This window comes from Sorex araneus, chromosome 7 (genome assembly GCF_027595985.1).
Source record: "Sorex araneus isolate mSorAra2 chromosome 7, mSorAra2.pri, whole genome shotgun sequence".
NCBI lineage: Eukaryota > Metazoa > Chordata > Mammalia > Eulipotyphla > Soricidae > Sorex > Sorex araneus.
Genome location: NC_073308.1, coordinates 7,399,207 through 7,423,461, shown reverse-complemented (window position 1 = coordinate 7,423,461; position 24,255 = coordinate 7,399,207). Strand labels below are relative to the sequence as shown.

General features: G+C 44.9%; 1 protein-coding gene across 7 annotated transcripts in view; it reads right to left on the bottom strand.

Annotated features, from left to right (window-relative positions):
- Positions 1–24,255, bottom strand: part of LOC129406494 (leucine-rich repeat-containing protein 37A3-like) — a 128,682-nt gene that overhangs the window by 49,065 nt on the left and 55,362 nt on the right. The window contains exons 1-2 of one of the 7 annotated variants that reach the window (XM_055144481.1): positions 9,537–9,667; positions 6,731–7,897 (exon numbers count right to left, since the gene is read on the bottom strand). The exons of 2 other annotated variants lie outside the window; for them this stretch is intronic. The gene's annotated coding sequence lies outside the window, so the exon portion shown is untranslated. Of the gene's footprint in view, positions 1–6,730; positions 8,026–9,536; positions 9,668–17,425; positions 17,441–24,255 lie in introns of those variants that run through there. 4 more of the 7 variants (XM_055144480.1, XM_055144482.1, XM_055144479.1 and 1 more) reach the window with 4 other exon arrangements.

Genomic DNA, 24,255 nt, shown 5'->3' with positions numbered 1-24,255 from the left:
AGACCACTGAAGACCTTAACGTCAGAATGTAACAAGGCTCTCTTGCAATACTGTGACTCGCACCCATTTAACTTTCTTCACAGTCCTTCTTCTCATGGATTTCAGTTCTCATTATCTCAGACTTCTAGAATAAACATTCTATGAGAAGGGGCTACTTCCCAGGGTCTAGTTGAGTAGAGAGCTTTGAATGGAGTTGGTTCCAAGAGAGTCCTCATTTAGGGATGGGTGTTAGTTTTCTGAATTCTTTGGCATTAGAACTAAATGTCTTCTCATGTTTCATAGTAAGGTGGATGTTTTTTGTTTGTTTGGGGGCCACACCTGGAGGTGTTTGAGGTTTCTCCTGGCAGTGCTCTGGAGGCCATGCAGTGGCAGGTATCAAACCCAGGTCTCCCTCACACACAGTCCATGCTTCAGCCTGATGAACTGTGTCTCAGACTCCTAAGCTAATCTTCTTAAGACCCAATTTTGGGCGTTTGAGGTTTTCTTGATGGGTTTGATTTAAACTATTTTAAAAATTATTTTTCAAACCTAGGTCAATAGTTCAAAATATTGAGCACATGCTTTGCATGAGAAAGGTTTGAATTTGCTCCCTACCATCACCTGGTCCCTTGAGCAATACAACAAGTGATTATTACAAAGAGCCAGGCTGCGTAATTCCTGAGCACTGCCAAGTGTGAGCCACGCTACCTTCCCCCCACACACAAAAAATTATTTTACAAAGAAAAAAAAATTTCAACAAGAGGAACACAACCACCTTTTCTCTCCTTTCCTTTCCCTAACCTTGGAAACAAATTTTCTGACTATGAGCCAAGTTAATTACATTTATCCATCTCCAAATTTGTTACCAATGATATGAAACACATTTTGTTCCACCCCCTCCACACCCCCATCACTAGAACACACATTCAAATAGTGAATTCATGTGTTCTCCTGGAAATTAGTAAATTAATTCCTAATTTGCAACACAGTGCAATTGTTTAACAGAAAGGTTCTTTCGTAAAATATTTCATGTAAGATATGCATGAGATGCTGAGCTCTAAGTACTTGAAAAAAAAAACGTAACTTTTCAAATGCTCTAACATAATCACATTTAAGGCCCCAAATCACTAGGATTCTTTTTAAGGGGAGTTCAAAAAGTTATTTGTCTGACAGAACTCAGAGGGCACTCAGAACTCTCCAAATTTCAAATAAGGGTTTAGAACCAACGGTCAGGACTTCAGAAAAACTCCAGAAATTCCCTCAAATACAGTTTTAGAGTTTCATAGTTTCCTGCGGATGATAGAATTGACTACATATGCTAAAAACTTCCAAAATCTGCTCTTTATTCTGAATTACAGCCATCCAATGTATGTCATCCTTACATTTTTCTCTTCACATACTTTGAATTAAATCACAGAGTCCTTCAGTTCTGGCAACAGTGAGTTCCTCAAAGGCCTATATTCCACAGCTATTTTACCACTTTCTGAAATAAAGTTAACAAGGACCAATTCAAAATTATTGTCTAAAATGTTCTTTCTATGAAGGTAGAGCACAATGATACTGGGTGTGTACTTCCTTTATACATCCAATAATTTTATTTATTTATTTATTTATTTATTTATTGCTTTTTCAGTTACCCTGTGATGCACAGGGGTTATCCTGTATCATGTACTCAGGAATTACTCCAGGCGGTGCTTGGGGGACCATAAGGGATGCTGGAAATCGAACCTGGGTGGCTGCGTGCAAGGCAAACACCCTACCCGCTGTGCTATCACTCCAGCCCCTCCAATAATTTTAGTTTTAAATCATAAAATAAGAACATTTTCCTTTTCAATGCAGACATTAAGTTTGGTTCTTTTTGTTTCTCTGTTTTGGGGTCAGACTCATGGTGTTCAAGAATTTTACCCAGTTTGGGTACTGGACCGATAGCATATCAGGTAGGGTGTTTGCCTTGCACGCAGCCAACCCGGGTTTGATTCCCAGCATCCCATATGGTCCCCTGAGCACTGTCAGGGGTAATTCCTGACTGCAGAGCCAGGAGTAACCCCTGTGCATTGCTGGGTGTGACCCCCCCAAAAAAACAGAATTTTACCCACTTAGTACTTGGGAGTCACTCCTGGCAACGCCGTGCTGAGCTGGAACTGAAACTATGCTTCCTTTATGCCAAGAATGTGCCCAGTCTGCTGAGCTATCTCTCCAACCCACTTCTTCTTTTATTTCTTTTATATTTTGGGTGTGGGGATCATATCCTCTGGTACTCAGGGGCTATTTCTGGCTCTGTGCTCCCTGGTGGTGCTAGAGGGGACCACATGCTGTGCCAGGGATATGCAAGGCAGGTTCCTTGGCTCCAGTACCATCTTCTTAAGCTCCCATTGTTTTTTTTTTCTTTTTGGGTCACACCAGCAATACACAGGTGTTACTCCTGGCTCTGTACTCAGGAATTACTCCTGGTAGTGCTCAGAGGACCATATGGGATGCTGGGAATCGAACCCGGGTTGGTTGCGTGCAAGGTAAATGCCCTACATTGTGCGATCGATCCCACCTGCTCCACCGCCCCCACTGGTTCTTAAAGATTCTTCTAGTTGATAGAAATTTTACTAGATGACCAAAGAAGTCACTTTTACTAGAAGACTTGCCCAGACTTCAAGGCTGAAGTCAACCCAAAGTCTACTCATGTAACTATATAAGGTCTCTGACAACTTAAAATTTCTGCCTCTAAGACTGCAGGGCTACATCTGGCAGCGCTCCTGGCTCTGCATTCAGGGATCACTACTGGCAGTGCTCAGGGTATCATTTAGGATGCCAGGAATCATACCCTGGTTGGCTGCGTGCAAGGCAAGAGCTACTACCTGATGTTCTAAAACTCCAGCCCCACGAAAATTCTTCCCTTAGATATTTGCAGAACTGTTAACATCTAGAATGCTGGAGGTTCAGGGGTTCCTGGAGAAGAAGGGAATTTCCTTTTCATTTATACAATGTACGTGGTCTCCTACCTCCAAACAACATATGATTGGGAGTACCAGAAGCACAGATGTCTCCCGTACCAAAGGAATCTCCAGTTGTATGGGAGACAGACAAGTAGAGCAGGGTGCTGGGGAGTCAGGGAAACCTCACCAAGAGCTGAGGCTTCAGTGCAGATATTAAAAGAAGTTGGGCTCAAAAGAGATCTCACTAGGCTGGGTACATGCTCTGCAGACTACAGGTTGCAGTTTGATCCCAGCACCAGATGGTTCCTGGAGCACAAAGCTAGGAGTAGCATAGCTACCACTGCCAGATATGATCCTAAAACCAAAACAAACTAAAACAGATGACCATAACCACACTTTTCTGAAAAGAGTATTCTTAAAGATATGTAAAATTATCTTTTTAATAGCCTAGTTCTCCCTCTCGGAGAACCTGGCAAGCTACCGAGAGTTTTCTGCTCGCATGGGAAAGCCTGGCAAGCTCCCTGTGGCGTATTAGATGCCAAAACCAGTAACAATGATGGGTCTCATTCCCCTGACCCTAAAAGAGCCTCCAATGCAGCACCATTGGAAAGGACGAGTAAAGAGAGGCTGATAGAATGTCAGGGCTAGGACGAATGGAGACGTTACTGAGATCGCTCGAGAAAATAGCCAATCAACGGGATGATGGTGATGATGATGAAGACCGCAGGGCTATAGAGCAAAGAGAGCAATTCTGTTTGTGGATTCACTACTGACTATTCAGTTTCCTTTGGGCATAGCCAGTAATATTCATCGCACTCTACAATTCTGTAAGAGGAGAAAATTCAAAAATCTTAAATAGTATGACCACTATTTTTGTTGTTGTTGTTGGGGGTCACACCCAGAAGTGTTTAGAGTCTTCTCCCGAGCTGTGTACTTGGGTTTGCTCCTGGACACTCATGTGTTGCCAGGAACCCAACCTTGGCCTTCTACATGCACAGCATGTGCACGAGGCCTCTCACCTGTCTTCCTGGCCCCAGCAGAATCACCGTGAAGGTTCACAATACATAGTTGGTGTTACACAGGATCACAGCCACTCAATATGTCAGTGCTGAAAACCAACCCTGAGCTGATTCCAGTTATGTTTTCTCTTCAGTAGGAAATAGTAGCAATAATTGGAATAGTTTGTCCACTGCTAAATTCTAGGTATGTTTTAAGTATTTGACTTTTATCATATTGCCCATAAGTTAAGCTAAATGACAAAGTCAAATTTTTCAGAAAATTACAGCTTAGAAATACCTTCACATATCTGAATAGAAGACCTTCAGTTGCCTTTAAAAAATTTGACAGAGGGGCCAGAGTGCTTTTACAGTGGGCAGGACATTTGCCCTGCATGCAGCCAACACAGGTTCAGTCCCTGGCACCCCATATGGTTCCCCGAGTCCTGCTAGCAGTGGTCCCTGACTGAGGAGCCAGGAGTAAACCCTAAACATCAGCAGGTGTGGCCCAAAAAACAAGAAAAGAAAAAATGAAAAAAGGGAACAGTTAGTACTTAAATAGAGGACTCTGAAGTTTATAACCACTATACTATTCTGCTTTATTGACAAGCAGTTGAGAAAGAAGAATTGGATCAAATACTCTCTACAATCTAAACTATTCTACGTTTATACATTGGGGGTAATTGCTGTAATTATTTTTCACAGATTCCACAAAGGACAAATTTGAGACTACTTCTGAAAAGCATCTAGTGACTAAAAGAATAGGAAATACTTATATTTCCATTATTTTCATTGTAATTGACTTCTCAAAATCAATTTATTTGCTCTTCAAAGAAGAAAATTCCAGTACTTCGAGGACAGACAAGAAAAGTCTTACCTAAAGCCACAATGAGCAGTTTTTGAAATGCATGGGACACAGTCTTTTAAATAGCAAACTTCTGAGTCATCTTACTTTTCATAAGGAATGATAATAGTTGTAAATCTGACCAAAACAAATAGATTTACCATGCCAATCTGTATAACTGATTTTTATGAAGTCTAAAAAGAGAACTGGGACTGGAGCGATAATACAGCAGGTAGGGCATTTGCCTTGTACGTGGCCAACCCGGGTTCGATCGTGGCATCCCATTTGGTCTGCCCAGTACCTGCAGGAGTAATTCTTGAGTTCAGAGTCAGGAGGAACCCCTGAACATTACTGGGTGTGACCCAAAAAAGAAAAAAATAAAAATAAATAAAACTAAAAAAAAAACAAACCAGAGAACTACATCATGATCTTAGTGATTAAGGCAGGCACCACACAAAGCTATGTCTCAAAGGCTCTGTGGTAGGTATATTCTTTTTTTTTTCTTTTTGGGTCATACCCGGCAATGCTCAGGGTTACTCCTGGCTTTGCACTCAGGAATCACTCATGGCAGTGCTTGGGGGACCATATGGGATGCTGGGAATCAAACCCAGGTCGGCCGCGTGCAAGGCAAACGCCCTATCTGCTGTGCTATCTCTCCAGCCACTGTGATAGGTATATTCTGTCAGGGCTATTATCATACATTTTTGCTGTCTGATCTATTCTGGACATTCCTGAATCGGTCAACTAGAAGGGAGAAATTAGTCAAGATCATGGCACAGAGCTCACACTGATGATATATTTCAAATGGGCAAATGGAAGCTAGACACCTATAGACTACTCTACTATAAACCAGGAACTTGACATACCTCACACCGCCAATATTTCAAGAGTAGCACTCCACATTTGATGGCGTTTAAAGTAGAAGGCAACCAATCTTAGAGGGAAACATACATAAAAGCACAGAAGGCTCAACCTTTAACAACATGTCAGTAAGCTTTATTGACAGGCTTAATAGTCCCTGGGGGAAATACAAAAATATTCACATACTTTCCTCCAAGGAAACTTTTTTGGAGTATTTTCAGCAGTTGATTCAGAACAAACAATACAAAACAAATTCTTTCAGTTCTGCTTTGGGGCAGGGGTTCGGGTTCGGGACGGAAACATCCAAAGTACGGTGGTAGGAAGGTGTAATGGTGGTGGGATTGGTGTTCGAATATTAAATGTAATCAAATATTGTGAATTACTCTATAAAATTAAATTAAAAGAAAAAACAGGAGCTTGAGAAAGGGTTGGTAGTGGCATAGATGAGCTGGTCTCTCCCTAAGATTCACCTACCAGAGGCTGTTCCAGTTCTTTCACTAACAGCCCTGCCTTTGACTGAATACCCTAAGCCTACGTGCCATAGATTCTGGGGGTAAAAACATTTATATTAGTTTATTTCATTATCTAGATGAACATTTTTCTGGGATAATGAAAGATTACACATGATTCATATTTGGAAGATTACTTTGGAACAAAGAAGATTCTTACCCCAAATAGGAGAAACATTGTTCCCATCTCCATACCCCTAAGCTTCTTGGTAGAAAGACAGCTCTAAAATTGTGAAGTTCAAGGTTCTGTCAGAGTGATAGCACAGCAGGTAGGATACTTGCCTTGCATGTAGCCAATCCAGGTTTGATCCCCAGTATCCCACAGAGTCCACTGAGCACTGCCAGGAGTGATTTCTGAGTACTGAGCCAGGAGCACCATTCAGGTGTCCCGAGCATACCCCCCAAACCCTCCAGAAATTCCAGTTCTGTTGGCTATTACCTAAGATTTAAACAAGTATTGCTAAAAAACATCTGCCCAAGGCTTTAGCAGCTTGGCAAGGAGAGGGCTATTTCTGATGTATCTGAAAATATGATAGAGAAAGAGAGAGAGGAGACAAAGAGAGAGAGAGGAGAGAGAGAGAAAGAGAGAGATAGAGAATGAGTTCTTACGCATACCCTTATTCCAGTCCCCACAGAGACCTTCCAGTTTATCCAAAGTCTCGGCTATGCCAACTCCAGGGCTCTTGCAATCAAAAGATGACAATACCACCTCTAAAGCACAGAACTTCACACTTTGCTTCTGAAGTGGTGCCACAATATCTTCGTTTTCCCTTTCTTCAAGGTCAGAAAGATCCTGAAGCTGTTAGGATTTTAGATTGAAGGTCCTTCTGAATATCTCAATGTAGATTTTCACTGTCACTGTCACTCCATTGATCATCGATTTGCCTGAGCGGGCCCAATAACGTCCATTCATCCTAGCCCTGAGATTTTTGCAGCCTCTCTTTACTCGTCCTTCCCAGTGGTGCCGCATTTGAGGTGAGGTCTTTAGGGTCAGGGGAATGAGACCCATCATTGTTACTGTATTTGGCATATGAATACACCACAGGGAACTTGACAAGGTCTCTCCCCCATGCAGGCAGTAAACTCTCATAGAATGCCAGGTTCTACAAGAGGGAGAACTAGCCTATCAGATGTCCCGTGGCCGCATCATGGCCGCATGCTTCTGGGAGCTTGGTTTTATAGTGTGGATATTCGGGACTGGGCCTCTTCCACCCAAATTCTCCATTTTCCAGTCGCTAGGCAGTCATACCCAGAAACTGCCCCCAGCTGCCGTATAATCCCATCAATGTAGATTTTAAAATGTTTAATTAGAAGTAATAACTAAATTCCAGCAATCCTTGCCAATAGTTGAAGTAACCTGTGACTTCAACAGTAAGCAAAACTTTCCATGAACTACACCAACCATGCACAAACAGAGCACACAAGTGTTGTAGAATATGGACAACACGTCAATTCACTGAGATCTTTACTGACTCTGGGGTGTGACCGATGCTCAGACACTTTCACTTAGACAACTCCCATCTGCCAGGTCTGTCGGTCCTCAGGGCCCGCTGGGGTCACACCTCACAGTGCTGTGGAGTCATGAAGTACTCAGGACAAAAGCCAGGGCCTTGAACACGGCGGGCACAGGCTTTGCACTTGAACTCTATCTCCACTTCCAAAGCTGACAATCCTTTCAGACCATCCATTGAAACCAAGATAGCATTTTGCCAGTTCCTGGCATTGGGAACATTTTAGGGCAAGTGTCCAATGCTGAAGTGGTTTATGTCTGCTGAGACGAACCTAAAGACATAAGAGACATACTCAAGGATAGGAATGACTTGCCACAGAGATCTAATTCAGCCGACCAAGACTTCTCAATACAAGTTTCATAAAGTGGCTGTGAAGAGCAAATCAAGCAAACTTTGGTGGTTGCTCTTGTTTTAGAGCCATACTCAGCAGTAATCAGTTACTCCTAGCTCTGTGCTCTGGGTATACTCCACATGTTGGTTGGGGGAATCTATGTGTTGCTGGGTATAGAACTGGGTTAGCAGCAAGCAAGGTCAGCACATTAACTCCTGACCTATTTCTTTGTTCCTTAAACAGTTTAGACATTATGTTCATACTAAAGACTAATACTCATTATTTTCAAGCCATGGTACTTTTCTGCATTATTTCCATAGTCTCTGATTAATCTGAACAGCTGAGTCTATGGTCACCACGGAGGGGTGCTCTCATGTCTGATGAAGGCGCAGGCATGGAGGAAAGGACGGGGAGTGAGAATGAGCTGTAAGACAAGGAGTGAGAAGCCAGTTCGGGGAGTCAATCAGAGAAGGTTTAGAATTATCAAGTGAAAGGTTTGAAAAAAAATTCTCATTCATATATTCAGAGGCATGGGAAGTGTGGGGGGTATATACGGGAAAACAGCGGATCGGCAGACCACTAGGTTCTTACCCCCATCCCCTCCACACCCAACCCTGCACCACCAAAACTGAAACGAACCACAGAAGAATGGAAATGGGCCAGACAAAAGAATGGGACTAAAATGAGGCCCAAGTGAGACGGAATTCTGGAGCTGGAGACCGCGGAGCTGGGGTGCACGCCAAGGGAAGGAAGTTTACAGTGGGAACTGGGAACTGGGGCTGGGCATCGGGAATGGTTGGCTTAAGACAGAGCGATGACTCTGGCCACGAGTTCCTCCAGCCAACAGGACTGCCAAGCGCACACGTGGACCCCATCAAAGCCCAGAGGAGGCTGGGAACTGGCTCTGACCCTGTCAGCGAGTCTCTTCCTGCAACCAGCCCTGGCCTTTCTGCAGCAGCAGCCCTGGGGGACAGGCTGCCTGCTACCCGGATTCTGGGGGACACTCTGCAAGGCAGCGGGAGGCTGGTGGGTGGGGGCGGCTAGCTGCCAGTGTAAGGTGCCCCCGCCCAGCACTGCTTCCCAGGGGGCCCCTGCCAAGTGACGACCCACCTTCAGCGGAGAGAACTGGAAGAGCGGCTGCCGGCCGCAGGCCCCTTGGGCTGAGTGAGCAGCGCGCGCAGAATAAAATGACCGCTGCGTAAAAACCGGCGGGGCGGCCACAGCGTTGGGGAAGACGCGCACCGCACACAGAAGGCGAATCAGGAGAAGGCTGCAGACAGAGAACGATGCGGGGCCGCCGCGGTCACCCACCGCACAGTCTGGCATGCGAGGCCACCCTCCCCGCACACGCCCCGGCCCCGCGCGGGGGGCCACATCCCCAGCACGCTGCACTCTGCAAGCCCCGGGTGCAGCAGAGTCGCACGGCCACGGGCCCGAGGTGCAGCAGCAGAAAGTGTCGCGGCGAGCTGACAGCCACGGTTCCCTTGGCACAGTGCAGGGCGCGGGGCCACGGCGGGAAGTCGGGCTCGCGGGTCGCCTTTCCCGGAACACCCCGTCCTGCCCTCCGGACCCGGCTCACATGCAAGGCTTTGACCGTGGGGTCAAGGCTCAGCTCCCACACCAACAGGGTTTTGTCACTCTTGCTGGGAACCGTGAAAGGTACCACCTCAGCCCTCCTCGGCTTCACTGTGCCTGAGTGACCAGGCTCATGGCGGCACTGCGCCTGCGCTTTTTCAAAGGGGGCGCGCCCGAGGGGTGGGGCGTGCTGGGGGCGGGGCTACTGTGGCCAGGCCCAGCCCACAGTGTGCAGGGCGAGGTGCTAAATCCCCACCTTAGAACTCCATGGAGTCCAATCAGCACAAGTCTTTCTTGAAGAGGCCAGATGGCTAATTTTCTTTCTTTTTTTGTTCTAAGAGTTGTTCGTAGTAATTGGTTACGTTCAATATTTCAACACCAGTTCCACCTCCGTTACACCTTTCCAACTACCTTTATTTTGAGTTTTCATACCACGACCCAATTCTGTCCAAAAAGATGTTAAAGAATTTGTTTTGTATTGCTTGTTATAAATAATTGACTAAACATGATGCAAAACGGTTTCCTTAGAGGAAAGTGTGTGAAAATTGTATGTCATCTTGTTACCATTGAGTCCCGGGATTAGAGACCAGAGAGCTAATTTAAGGACCTAGGGGCAAGGACCTCTAGGAAGCAGCTGGTTCTTGTTCATCCTGGACATTTGGGTAGCAGACAGAGAGCACCACCTAGTGAAACTGGAAAATGAGGAGCACTGACTTTGTGTGGAAAACTACCCTGGAAGAGGCAAGTCATAAAAATCTTTGTGATTGGTAGTCCCCCTGAATCCTTAAAAAACAATTTCTTTCCTCCTCACCCCATCCCGACCCCACATGATACTGGACCATTGTGAAGTTGTGTTTGTGGGGCTGGGATGATGTAGGAGCTGAGAGCAGGGCAGAAACTGGGGAATCGAGTTGATTCAAGTTGTGGGTCCCGTTTCTCATCAATTTTCGAGCAGGCACCAGTAACGTCTCTCATTGTGAGACTTATTTGTTGCTGCTTTTGGCATATCTAATATGCCATGGGTAGCTTAGCAGGCTCTGCCAGGTGGGAGCGATACTCTCGGTAGCTTGTGGCTTCTCCGAGAGGGCAGAGGAATCAAACACCGGTCTGCCACGAGAAAGGCAAACGCCCTACCGCTGTGCTATCACTGCAGCCCACCCAAGAGACTACTCTTAGCTTTCTTGTTGCTATTTGGTGGAGCAAGGGCCTGAGAAGGCAAGCAGGTCTTACCCATCTGTAATTCAAAAATATTACTGTCAGGAGCTGGAGTGATAGCACAGCTGGTAAGGCATTTGCATTGCATGTGGCTGACCCGGCTTTGATTCCCAGCACCCCATATGGTCCCCCGAGCACCACCAGGAGCAATTCCTGAGAGCAGAGTCAGGAGTAACCCCTGTGACCGAAAAATGTCAAAAAAAAATGTTAGTGTCAGATGGAACTGTGTTCATTTGTTTTGGGACCACACTCAGTGATGCTCAAAGCTGACTTCTGGCTTTGTGCTCAGGCATAACTGAACCCCTGGCAGGGCTTGGGGGACCATTTATGGAGCTGGGAATTGAATCCTGGTCAGCAGAGTCAGGACAGCACCAAATTCCATCTGTGAAACTTTCCCTAGTCCTTGAAAAAAAGGATAATATAATCAGGGGTCAGAGCAATAGCAATAGTACAGCAGGGAGAGTATTTATTTGCCTTGCATGCAGCTGATCAGGTTCAATCCCTAACATCCCATATGGTCCCCTGAGGACCACCAGGAGTAATTCCTAAGTGCAGAGCTAGGAGAAACCCCTGAGCATTGCCAGGTTTGGCCCCTCCCAAAAAACATAAAGGATAATATAACCAATGTTCTTCTTTTCTAAGACAAAAACTGAGTCCATTAGTCAAGTGTGACCTCTTTACAATGCTAATAATTGTTTTATAGAGAAGAATTTAAAAAATATTTTAATTGATTCCCTTCAGTCTTAAAGTTGCTTTAAAAATGGAAAATCTTTGATCATGGTCTTAATTTTAATCTTGTTATTTCTGTTCTAGAAACTAGATGTCTAGAAACTACCACATCATCATTTCTCATTTTATGGCTGCTGTAGTTAAGACTCAGAAGTAGGAACATGAGTGATTCAAGGCACACCCCAGTTTTATCAAGACTGATAGCTGCTACATGTAGGACATGCCTCCATCTGATCCTTTTCTGAAAATTGCCCTGTTTTTATTCCATATTGGCACCTCCTAAGAAAATGAAAGAGACAGTGGTAGGGTGCTTGCCTTGCATGTGACTGACCTGGTTCATTCCCCGGCATCCCATATGGTCTCCTGAACACTGCCAAGAGTGATTCCTGAATGCACAGTCAAGAGTAATCCCTGAACATCACTGGGTGTGGTGCAAAAACAAAAAAGTTAGATCTTGGGTAAGATAGATAGGACAACTCTGATCCTTGGAATAGTATGTCAAATACAAAGGAACATGTTGGGAGCCCCCCACCCTCGTCTTTTTAGAAAGGATCACCTTAATCATTAATGTTCCTGTTTTTTGGCTGATGACTGGGAGTGTATCCCCAGCACTCCAAGGGGTCACTCCTGAGCAAGACATTCAGGAATAGCCCCAGACACTTGGGTGTGGTGCCAAATAGCCCTGCCCCAAACAAAACAGAGATATAGATTCCATCCAGCTCTTTTTAATATATTTTTTTGCTTTCTTGTGTCACACCTGGTGATGCACAGGGATTACTCCTGGCTCATGCACTCAGGAATTAGTCCTGGCAGCGCTCAGAGGACCATATGGGATGCTGGGAATCAAACCTGGATTGGCCGCGTGCAAGGCAAATATTTGCTGTGCTATTGCTCCAGCCCTATTCAGGACTTTGTAAAGATGATCTGAATTCTAGTTCATTCTTCCAGAGCAGGCTGAAATCTTTGGCATTCTGACACACTTCCTCCACCCACCACTATTTTCTATGCCTCAATCGATACCAGATCACTAAGCTGTACCCGAGCTTTCTCTCTCCATAAAAAACGATTGGCTTTGGATATGTTACCTGGAGTCTGATATTGTTTCAAACCAGTAATTGCAGAGTTCACTGCCTCTCCCAATACCCTGTGAAACTGTTCACACAGGTCTCTACTTCAAAATGAACATTCGCAGACAATAGTTTTATCTTTCTTTTAGTACCCTGAGTGATCCGATTGCCCTTGACACTCAAATTCAATCAGGAAAATGTGAACGCTTTCTTCGTACAAGGAATACTTTAATGAACCCCCAAATATAGACATTTCATTGGGGTCGCCTTGGTTTTACGAATGACAGTCAGGAGCTAGGGGCCCGGACTTGCATGGGAATGAGGAGGCAGCCCTTGGAAACCCTGTAGTCCTGGGGCTCTGGCTCCATTTGGCTTGTGAAGGGGAAGGGAAGAAAGTGACAGAGAATGAAAGCAAAGGACAGAAGAAATGGAGAATCCCCAAGTGAGGAGCGAGAATAGTTCTGGAAAACTCCACAGCAGGCCGGCTTCCCCCGCCTCATTCCAGGGGACACTCTGTCACCCAGGAAGAGAGTGGTCGGCCTTCACTGCGCAGCTTCCACATCAGCCTGTAGAGACAAAACACTGGTTCTGGCTTCATCCATCCTGACCCAGTGCTCTGTGAGGCCCCGTGCCCACTCCTTGGGTCTCCTTTGTGGATCTCTGCTCCGGCCTCCTGTGGCCCTTCTGATGCTTCCTGTCAATTGCCCTTGTCTGTGGCCTTTGCTCTACCCCCATTCGGGGGCTTCCACATTTTAAACAGTTTTCTCCCATGACAGGAATGGGCCCTGTTTGCTTGGGCTGAGAGTTACTAAAGAAAAATGTTGCCCCCATCCTTGCCCCACAGACTCTCTCTCTCTCTCCAAAGAGTCAGTCATAAGTACCCCTGAGGTACCTGAGTTTGCCCAACACCGCACAGTCACCCGGAGAGGACAGCGGTTCTACAATTAATTTATCTCTTCACCGTGAAGGGCAGTGAAGTTCAGTAACCATGGGAACACTCTCCATGGCTGAGCTGACTGTGTGAGGGTGTCTACCGCTCTGGGGAATGGGACATTTCTTTTTCCACTGAAAATGTTGCGTGGCTAGCTGTGAACAGACACGATTGTTTGGTGCAAATGCTCCCATGGCTCCAATTATGGAACCAAGAGCTGATCCAGCGGACTTTGCATCCCAGGTACTTAGGCTGGACCAAAGCCACCCTCATGGCTGCTTAAGACTTTAGTGGTGGAACTTGAGGGGACCATCAGGAGTGGAGAAAGCTGGAGTGCAGGGGGTGCTGTGGAGCCTGGTTCCCAGCGAAGAAGCAGCAGGCTGACTCAGGTTTTTGGTCCACCTGGCTGGCTCTGCACTCAGGAATTACTCCTGCCAGCCTCAGGGGACCTTAAAGGATGCTGGGGATCAAACCCGGGTCAGCTGCATGCCAAGGAAGCTCCTTACACACGGTGGCTCTGGCTCCTCCTGCAAACACTTTGCAGCTTTGCAGATTTATTTCCACTTGCTTCCCAAGGTTCCCCTGAGCCCCTTGGCTGGGCTCTGCAAGACTGCTCATTTTGGGGGTCAGAGAGATAGTACAATAGGTAGGGCATTTGCCTTGCATGTGGCCGACCCAAGTTTGATCCCGTGCATCCCATACAGTCCCCAGAGCACTGCCAAGAGTAATTCCTGAGTGCAGAGCCAGTAGTAACCTTTGAGCACTGCTTGGTGTGATGTAAAAAACAAAATAAATGAGTAAATTAAATACAATTTGTAAAAAAAGACTCCTCATGCTCTCCCTCCTCTAGCTTAAGTGGGTCTCTTACTGCAACCAACCCAGGGTTGCTCCACACTGTTTCCAAGAAAGAACCAGAAAATCCCAGGCCCTATGAGTCGAAGCTCGCTAGGCACTGGCAGTTCCTGCCCACTGCTCCTTCCTCTGTCGCCACATCTTCAGTATGCTGCCCATCTCCCCGAGTCTTAGTTCATCTTCCCTCCTCACCACTTCCTCATCCCTTATGTTCAGTCAGGCACTGGGGAGCCTCAGCACTAAGCCTTCTGGGCTTCCACCCTCAGACCCACAGGTGCTTCCTCGCTGGTGACGGGGACAGCATGTCAATCTGGGTGGCCACTGGGGTCCATTCACAGCACAGCCTTTGAAAAAACCTGCCAGAGTCACTGGCACAACTCCCCAAGGAAAACGAATGGGGGCAGGGAGGGAGTGGCTCTAAGAACTTTCCCAACAGGGCCTGTGCTGGGCTTCCCCCATCCCAGTGCCTCCAGCTAGTTTCTGGACTGGCTACCGGCTGCACTCTCTCTCCAGCCACCATCTTCTTTTTGGTAAAGAAGCAAAAACCAGTGGCTCTCAGGTTTTAGACTTGGCCAGGGTAGGGCTCAGCAGTGGAGCATAGGGCTGGCATGTGCAAGGCGGGTGTTCCATGGCCAACTCGTGTGCTCTCCCATGCACAGTCAGGAGGAGTTCTCGCGGACTCAAACACCTCCAGGCCTGTCTCGTCAGGGTCAAGTACCACACCTCTTGGTGCCAGAGCATCAGGTCTGCAGAGTCAGGATGAGCAGCAATGCATGGGGACTTCAGGCACTATCAGCCCCAGCCCCACGTGGATGGCCACTATGACAAAACACAAAAGCTGGGCTGGGGAGAGAGTCGAAAGGGCTGGAGCGCATGCTTGGCATGTTGGATGTGGGGACCCAATCCTCAGTCCCAGACCACACACCTGGCTGTGTCAACAGAACAACAACCAATGTCCACCTCTGAAGCTTTCTTCATAATAACCTAACCCTGGAAATAATCCAACTGCCTGTTAAGGAAAGAATGGATAATACATTTGGCTAGAGTATTCCTAGGGGATAGATACTACTGCACAGAGGGAAAACTGACAAGCGCAGCCTCCTGCTGTATTTACAGGTGGATCCCGGTCATTTCACTCAGCCGAAGATGTCAGGCATAAACAGTAGACTCTGTGTGCTGCCATCTGGGGAAAAGGGATCAGTCAGAGTGTGTTTTCTGTGTGGGGGAGGGAACCTTCGAGAGCAGCGTTCTTCGACCTTGTCACATTGGTGGGCCGACAGCTGTCCTGCACATAGTCCAAAGCCCGGCAGTTACAACCAAGGCAGGGGGCCAGTGGTTTTCAACCCTTTTCTGTGGAACCAGTGAAAAGGGGCGTGATCTTTTGCAGACCAACAAGGCAGGAACAAAAGGCATTATTTATAATGTCACTTTGTGGATTCATTTTAAAGTCTAACATTACAAAGTGAAAATCGTGCCTCTAGTTTGCCACATGGAAAGTGGCCATCACTTGTCACAAAGTGGCAGAAACCTTCTGGCAGGACAGGTTGGCACCTACCCACAGACCCCGGGTTGGGAAACCACTGTTGTCGTGGGCTACAAATGTTCCAGAATTGGATACAGAAAGTAGCCACAGAGTATATGCCCTATGTAAATATTACTGAGGTGTACACAAAAATAAGGGAACTGTAAATACAGAGAAATCTTAAGGGGGCGAGGAAGAGGCAGGAAAAACAGACTTCAGTGACTGGGCAGGGGTAAGCGGACGCTGGGCCTTTTACAACAGACATAGAAGGGAGCTCAAGCGGCTCATGGATCTAAAAATAAGAGCTAACTCCGTAACTATGAAGCGGTGGGCCAGAGGGCTGCCCAGAAGACTGAATGCATGAGTTGTACAGGGGAAGCCCAGTTTGATCCCCAGCATGGCAGGTTCCCCTCAGCATCGCCAGGGTGACCCCCAAACAGAGAGCCAAGAGTCGTCTCCCTATACAACTAGTCCAAAGCAAATAATCACGTTCCCGAGAAAAAGCACAGAAATAAATTTTCATGACCTTACACCTGGAAATTAGGATCTTAATTACAAACACTCAAACCCAAAGTGACAAAAGGAAATAGTCACTGGACTACATCAAAACTCAAAACTTTTCATGGAGCTATGGGACGGGGGTAAGCCATTTGCCTTGCATATGAACAGCCTGGGTTCGATCCCCAGCACCATATATGGTCTCCGGTGTTCAGTCAGCAGTGACCCCTGAGCACAGAGCCAGGAGTAAGCCCTAAGTGCCACCGGGTATGGTCCCAAAACTGAAATAAACTGAAAACATTTATGTGGCAAATGATAAAGACCAAGTTTAGGGGCCGTGGTGCATACCAGGCCTGGATTTGAAGCTGGGCACCATGTGACTCTAAGCATCACTAGGTATAGCTCTGGAGACCCTTAAGGATCACTGTCACACTGGTGGTCTCTGGCACAAAAGGACCTCATTCTTATGCCCGGGCACTGAATCGCATGCCTTGGCTAGATGAGCAGTTAAAAATTTCACTCCACCTCTATCACACCCTTGAAAACTTTGGACTTACTGGAATGCACAGGGGCATTGCAGCCACGTGACACCTCAAACTATAAAACACTGATTAGCCAGGAGTAGCACACCAGACTGGGTGGGATGTAAAGTAGAAGGCATCCAGTCTTGATTAGGAAAGTACCAACATAGAAAGCATACCCTATAACAACATCTTAGCAATGTCTTGTACAATTGCTTAATAGCTACAGGGTAAGGGGCTGGAATGATAGCACAGCAGGTAGGGAATTTTCTTTGTACGCGACCAACCCAGGTTCAAGTCCCAGCATCCCATATGGTCCCCTGAGCACCAACAGCAGAAATTCCTGAGTGTAGAGCCAGAAGTAACCCCTGTCCATCGCCAAGTGTGGCCCAAAAGGCAAAAACAAAAAACAAAAAAACACCCAAAACTAAAAATAACTAAAAAAAATAGCTCCAGGGTGAGATACACAATCTTCACTAATTTTCTTCTGAGGAAATATTTTTTTCAGTATTCTTTTAGCAAATTATAAGAAGCAATATAAAATAATTTACTGAGTACCTGCTTTGGGGATAGGCTGAAGGGATGATTGGAAAAACTGGAGATCATTTGTGGTGGGAAGGTGCAGTGATGTTGGAATTGAATGTCTGTAACAAATCATCATGAACAATTTTGTAAGCCACAGTGTCTATATAAGGTAAGGGAAAATAAAATAAAAAAAAAAAAGTTAAGTTAAAAACAAAAAGAAAAAACACACCAAACCAGGTCAAGCTGTCCCTTTTCACCAGGAGGCTGGCAGCAATGAAAGAGGCAGACAATCAAAATTGGTGGCGAAGAGGTGGAAAAACATACAGTACCTTTTAGTTTTTCAGAATGTGGTAGTACTCAAGAGACTAAACAGAGGGACCAGAGGGAGAGTTTAACAGTCTGGGGCACATGGTACATGCTTGGGAGATGAGATTTCATCTCTGGCAGCAGATGGTACCTCCGAGTCCTCAACTCCAAGCAGCTCCAGGAGCCACCCCTGAGCACTGAGCTGGGAGTAGGCCCTGAGCACCTCTGTGTGTGCCCCCTAACTAAAACAAACAAATGAAAAAGGTTAAACCTGGAATTAAACTGGATTCCCATTCTGTAGACTGTCTTTGTATTCTGGTCACGGTTTCTTTGAGGTACAGAAACTTAGTAGCTTAAGATAGTCCCATTTGTTCATCTCTGTTTCCATTTGTTTGGTCAATGGCATTTCGTTCTTGAACATACCTTTGGCTTCAATGTCGTAGAGGGTTTTGCCGACCTTTTCCTCAATGTACCTTATGGATTCGGGTCTGATGTTGAGCTCTTTAATCCACTTTGATGTGATTTTTGTGCATGGTGTTAAGTAGAGGTCTGAACCCATTGTTTGGCATGTGGTTGTCCAGTTTTGCCAGCATCATTTGTTAAGGAGACTTTCCTTTCTCTACTTCTCATTTCTTGCTGTTATCATAGATTATATGCTCATATATTTGAGGGTATGTGTAAGGATGTTCAATCCTATTCCACTGGTCTGCGGGTCTACTTTTGTCCCAATACCATGCTGTTTTAATTATTACTGCTTTGAAGTACAGTTTGAAGTTTGGGAAGGTGATGCCCTCTCCCATCTTCTTCTTCTGGAGAATTGCTTTAGCTATTTGTGGTGCTTGTTGTTCCATATGAATTTCAGGAGTGTTTGATTCATGTCTTTGAAGAATGACATGGGTACCTGTAAAAAAACTAAAGCTCGCCGAGGGGCGAGTGCACTCTTGGGACAGGTACCCATATAGGGATCGCACTGAATCTGTATAATACTTTGGGGAGCACTGCCATTTCGACATTGTTAATTCTCCGAATCCATGAACAGGAGATGTGTTTCCATTTACTTGTGTTCTCTTTTATTTTTGAAATAGTGTTTTATAGTTTTCTTTGTACAGTTCCTTTACCTCCTTAGTTAAGCTGATTCCAAGGTATTTGATTTTCTGAGGCATGATTGTGAATGAGGTTGCCTTTTTCTTTTTCTTTTTTGCTTTTTTGGGTCACACCTGGCGATGCACAGGGGTTACTCCTGGCTTGCACTCAGAAATTACTCCTGGCGGGCTCAGGGGACCATATGGGATGCTGGGAATCAAACCCGGGTCGGCCACGTGCAAGGCAAATGCCCTACCCGCTGTGCTATCGCTCCAGCCCCGGGGTTGCCTTTTTCATATCACTTTTTTCTCCTCTCGTTATTTGTGTATAGGAATGCCATGAAATTCTAGCATTGTCTTTCTGGCAGGTTTGAGTCATGGGTGGGACTGGTGTCTAAATATCGGATGTAACCAAAGTAGAGAGAGAGTATGGGGGAAATTGTTTACCACCAGGCAGGGGAGGGGTTGGAATGGGGTTTGGGGGGAATACTGGGGATTTTGATGGTGGAAAATGTGCATTAGTGAACGGATGGGTGTTTGATGATTATATGACCGAAGGTCAAACATGAAAGCTTTGTAACTATCTCACGGTGAATCAATTAAAAGCAGGGAAGTAATAATAAAATAATATGGTAACCTAACATTCTGGGGCTGGAGTGATAGCACAGTGGTTGGGCTTTCGCCTTTCACGAGGCCAACCCGTGTTCGATTCCTCCGCCCCCTCCGAGAGCCCGGCAAGCTACTGAGAGTATGGAGCCAGCAGGGCAGAACCTGGCAAGCTACCCGTGCGTATTGGATATGCCAAAAACAGTAACAATAAGTCTCTCAATGAGAGACGTTACTGGTGCCCGCTCAAACAAATCGATGAGCAACGGGATGACAGTGAACTTTCTGAATTAAAAAAAAAGTTGTGTGGCCATGAAAAAAGAGAGCGAGCAAGAGAGGGAGAGTCAGGAAGGAGATTGTGGTCTTCCTGCTTGTGCTCTTTCATGGCATGGCCTGAGAGCCCGGAAACCCCTGAGCCAGGTCACTGTGAGATAGAGTTTCAAAGCTTCCCTGATTGTGAACCAATTTCAGCCGTACAATGCTAGAACACCCCTCCCTCCACCAGTGTCATCATGTTTCATCCTTTACCCACTTTCAGCACACATCTCCCATCCAGAGTGATCCCTTCCAACTATCATTGTTATCGTGATCCCTTCTCTATCCCAGCTGCCCTCTCTCCCAGCCCTTGAGGCAGGCTTCCAACCACGGACCATTCATCCTGGCCCTTGTTGCTAACTGTCCTTGGGTGTTAATCTCATACTATGTTTTTACTTTTTTTTACGTCCCATAAATGAGCCCAATCATTCTATGTCTGTCCTTCTGACTTATTTCACTCAGCATGAGCCTCTCCATGAAAGGAAGAAAGAGAGAAAGAAGAAAGAGAGAAAGGAAGAAAGAAAGGAAGGAAGAAAGGAAGAAAGAAAGAAGGGAAGAAAGAAAGAAGTAAAGAAAGAAAGAGAAAGAAAGAGAGAAAGGAAGAAAGAAAAAAGGAAAGAAAGAAAGAGAAAGAAAGAAAGGAATGAAAGAATAAAAGAAAGAAAGAAAGAAAGAAAGAAAGAAAGAAAGAAAGAAAGAAAGAAAGAAAGAAAGAAAGAAAGAAAGAAAGAAAGAAATCTGTTTTCACTTCATTTGCCTCTGGCTGTTCTATTCACTCAGCATAGGCCTCTTCATGAAAGAAAGAAAGAGAGAGAGAAAGAAAGAAAGAAAGAAAGAAAGAAAGAAAGAAAGAAAGAAAGAAAGAAAGAAAGAAAGAAAGAAAAAGAGAGAAAGAGAGAAAGAAAGAAAGAAAGAAAAAGAGAGAAAGAGAGGAAGAAAGAAAGAAAGAAAGAAAAATGAAAAAAGAAAGGAAGAAAGAAAGAAAGAGAGAGAAAGAAAGAGAGAAAGAGAGATAGGAAGAAAGAAAGAAGGAAAGAAAGAAAGAGGAAGGAAGAAAGAAAGGAAGAAAGGAAGAAAGAAAGAGAGAAAGAAAGAGAGAGAAAGAGAGAAAGGAAGAAAGAAAGAAGGAAAGAAAGAAAGAAAAGAGAAAGAAAGAGAGAAAGGAAGAAAGAAAGAAGGAAAGAAAGAAAGAGAAAGGAAGAAAGAAAGAGAGAGAAAGAAAGAGAGAAAGAGAGATAGGAAGAAAGAAAGAAGGAAAGAAAGAAAGAGGAAGGAAGAAAGAAAGGAAGAAAGGAAGAAAGAGAGAAAGAAAGAGAGAGAAAGAGAGAAAGGAAGAAAGAAAGAAGGAAAGAAAGAAAGAAAAGAGAGAGAAAGAAAGAGAGAAAGGAAGAAAGAAAGAAGGAAAGAAAGAAAGAGAAAGGAAGAAAGAAAGAGAGAGAAAGAAAGAGAGAAAGAGAGATAGGAAGAAAGAAAGAAGGAAAGAAAGAAAGAGGAAGGAAGAAAGAAAGGAAGAAAGGAAGAAAGAGAGAAAGAAAGAGAGAGAAAGAGAGAAAGGAAGAAAGAAAGAAGGAAAGAAAGAAAGAAAAGAGAGAGAAAGAAAGACAGAAAGGAAGAAAGAAAGAATGAAAGAAAGAAATAGAAAGGAAGAAAGAAAGGAAGAAAGAAAGAAAGAGAGAGAAAGAAAGAGAGAAAGAGAGATAGGAAGAAAGAAAGGAAAGAAAGAGGAAGGAAGAAAGAAAGGAAGAAAGAAAGAAAGAGAGAGAGAAAGAAAGAGAGAGAAAGAGAGAAAGGAAGAAAGAAAGAAAGGAGAGAGAAAGAAAGAGAGAAAGGAAGAAAGAAAGGAAAGAAAGAAAGAGAAAGGAAGAAAGAAAGGAAGAAAGAAAGAAAGAGAAAGAAAGAAGGGAAGGAAGGAAGAAAGAAAGAAGGAAAGAATGAAAGAAGGAGAGAAAGGAAGAAAGAAAGAAGGAAGGTCAGCGCAAAGCCAGGAGTAAGCCCTGAGCATAGCTGGGTGGGACCCAAAGACCAAAACTGCAACAAAACACCAAAACCAATAAAAACATAAACATCTGACTTGGGGCACCTTTTAAATTTCTCCCTGAATTTATATATCCTGAATTTCAATCATTTTGTTTCAAACAAACAGGCCTTACCTTCTGGAGGGTTCAGAGGCTTCCCTGCAATGTTCAGAACCTAGGTGAACTGACAGGGATACTTAGTAAGCAGTATGGTTCTAACAATTTGGTGCCCACCTGGACAACTCAATGCTGCATGGCTGGGTGCTAAGAGCCATTGAGTCTTTCCCAATGATGCTCAACAAACCATGTGGTACCTGACTGTAACTAGGGACATTAAACATGACACCCAATCTCCTTGAGCTATCTCTGTAGCCCAGACCTTGGTTTTAAAATGTCCTTCTGACTTTCTGGTAACAATTTCAAGACTTTCCTCAAAAGAGAGCATTTAGTTTTACATATGAAATCTTCTGGTGATCCTGAGAATTCAACCTGTTTGTTCTGCAGTTTTCTCATGAGGAGTTATCTCAAAAAGAGAGGGAGCATGAAAATCACTTTAATTATTGAATGAAATATCATGGTTTCTTGATAAATATCAATTATCATTGTTTCAACTGAGATCATGGGAGTGGTAAGACATCAATCCCGATGTCATTTAAAGGCTACTCTCTGCTTTGCACTTGGACTCACTATAGGTACTGTTTTGGGTGGGGGGTCCTTGGGGCTGGAGATAGAACCTGGGCCTCCTACATACAAAGAATTCACTCTAGCTCGTTGAGCTATCTCTCTGGTTCAAAATAGCTTTAGAAGATTATTTGGTTAAAATTATAGTGCGTAGCAAAGTATATTTGCATAGATTGTTTATGACTTTAATTATACTGTTTTAGTCATCCATTACACCATTGTTAATACAGGTAGTTTTGTAATTCCATTCAAATTGCCTTGTATACTGATACATTTGTATTGTTTGTGTATTTGTCCTCTAGTAATTTTGATATCTAAAATCAAGCATAATAAAGTGGTTATTATTTTTTTAAAAAAAAAAAGAAAGAAAGAAGGAAAGAAAGAGAAAGGAAGAAAGAAAAAAGGAAAGAAAGAAAGAGAAAGGAATGAAGAAAGAAAGAAAGAAAGAAAGAAAGAAAGAAAGAAAGAAAGAAAGAAAGAAAGAAAGAAAGAAAGAAAGAAAGAAAGAAAGAAAGAAAGAAAGAAAGAAAGAGTCTGCCGCCGCACGAGCTTGACCCCGGAGGCAACTGAACTACTTTGGACACAAGCAGCGCCCCCAAAATGCCTCCAAACTGTGTGATTGGAGCTACTGGCCCATGTGCCTCCAGCGGGGTACGGTCTTTTCTCTCTCAACTCTTTCTTATTGAACGCAGCGAGGCAACTGCCGGTTTTTAGAGTATGCAGGTACCCATGGGAAGCCCGGGAAAGCCGAGGGGGCAGGATTTCCAGATCCGCCCTGTGCCGATATTTAAGCACAGGGCCATGTAGGTACGTTCCTTTCTGCCACCGCAGGAGCTCGACCCCGGAGGCAACTGAACTACTTTGGACACGAACAGCGCTCCCAAAATGCCTCCAAATTGTGTGATCGGAGCTACTGGCCCATGCGCCTCCAGCGGGGCATGGTTCTTCTCTCCAGCCTCCTCCATCATGTGAGCACCACAAAAGGGAAGTAAAAGATTGCAGTGATGCAATTACCAAAAGAATTTTCCCTGGACTTCATATAGAAATCCAAAACCTCGAGGCTGCTGTTGCAGCCACGTGACCTAATATCTCTTGATTGTCAGCAACGTGAAAAGGTTCCTTTTTAGCAGGTCTTACTGTAGGGGGAAACTCCAATCAATAGTACTGAGTTTGTTGTTGAAGTATTGAAGGTAATCAAAGTAGCAGCTATTTCTTTAGACTGTGAACTAAGCCAAAGCCCCATACCGGCCGAGGTGAGGAAATATCCTTCTTTCTCGATTCTTTTCCCTTTTCTGGGAGAAACGCGGTGTGGTGTCCACCATATTATGAAGTCTATTAAGCAGGCACAAACTTAGAGGCGCGGGAATGGGAGGGGGAAAAAAAAAACAACTATATACTTGGAACAGCGGGATGCTTGGGAAGTCTCAGGCCCATACCAGTGCATGCTCCGCCGAGACTCGACCCGGGTGGCCACACTTTTGTGTGGCTGCGATGCTGCTGATCAACCAGAATCCAGAGCCTAACTAGACTACTTCCGGTTCCAGAAACTTCTTGCAACCATGTCTCTAGACTAAACTAAGCCATAGCCCCACGCCGGCTGAGAACTGGAAATATCCTTTTTTCTCGTCGGGTGGCGTGGTGTCAGCCATAATATGAGGACTATTCATTAAGCAGGCACAAACTTGGTGGCGCAGGAAGGAGGGGGGAAAAATTCTATGTACTTGAAACAATGGGACTTCATATCTCTCTATAGGGAGCCATTTTACAAGCCCGGCTCTTATCCTCTAGTCAAGTGGAGGCTTACTTGGGATTCCTGTAACAAGGTCACCACTGCTGACCTTACCGATCTTATTAGTTC